Source organism: Octopus bimaculoides, chromosome 19 (genome assembly GCF_001194135.2).
Source record: "Octopus bimaculoides isolate UCB-OBI-ISO-001 chromosome 19, ASM119413v2, whole genome shotgun sequence".
In the NCBI taxonomy this organism is placed as follows: domain Eukaryota; kingdom Metazoa; phylum Mollusca; class Cephalopoda; order Octopoda; family Octopodidae; genus Octopus; species Octopus bimaculoides.
The window spans coordinates 3,945,708-3,946,520 of NC_068999.1; the positions used below are offsets into that span (position 1 = coordinate 3,945,708).

Sequence of the window (813 nt, forward strand, 5' to 3'; positions counted from 1 at the left end):
ACCTACTAGAAACAGAAGCCAAATCTCCCTCAAACCACATCCTACAGCCTTTAAAAAACGAACGCGTAGGAGAATGCAATGTTAAATATACTAACAGACGAGGTCATGGCAGGAATATTTCATTCGTAGATCAGTCTACTCGATGAGGACTGACCTAGGGTTAAAACAACAACCAATTGCAATGACAGTAAAAGGTGATATATTCCACAAACTTCAGATTTCATTAAACGGTAGTTTGCTACAATCAACATGTGCGCGTAATAAATTTATTAATCGAATACATAATCAGATATTACGGAGATCGTTATAGAAATGGGTTGCAATTAATTTAATAAATGATAATACAAGAGTAATTAAATAGTTCTTACAAGTCCACAGCGTATTGGGTAGTTTGGTTGAATAATAATTCCAGTTTTGACAATCAGATCGATAACTTTCCAATGTCAACAATCGTCGGCGAGAGAGAAATCGACAACCATGCTGTGTGTGTGTGTGTGTGTGTGTGTGTGTGTGTGTGTGTGATTCATGCAGAGTTAGACACACGATTCTCAGACGCATTTTCTTATTATTCCTTCGTGGTGGTTGTGTGTGTTTTATGTACGTTCTCTCTTTGTCTTTTTAATTTAAATTAAATTTTGACCGGTCACAGGTATGTATGTACTATCGGTACGTGCGTGTGTGTGCGCGCGTGTGTGCGTGCGCGTGCGTATGTACGTGTTTGTGCGTGCGCGAGCGCGCGTGCGTGTGTGCGTGTGTGTATCTGTGTGTCTGTGTGTTCGTCCCGTCAGTGCAATGGGTTCCGTTAAATGTAAA

The 813-nt window shown here is 40.3% G+C and overlaps 1 protein-coding gene across 1 annotated transcript in view; it reads right to left on the minus strand.

Moving 5' to 3' along the window:
* LOC106884051 (alanine--tRNA ligase, cytoplasmic) overlaps positions 1-522 on the minus strand; it is a 20,675-nt gene extending 20,153 nt beyond the window's left edge. The window contains exon 1 of the mRNA XM_052974884.1: positions 369-522. The gene's annotated coding sequence lies outside the window, so the exon portion shown is untranslated. The remainder of the gene's footprint in view (positions 1-368) is intronic.
* Positions 523-813: the final 291 nt, after the last annotated feature.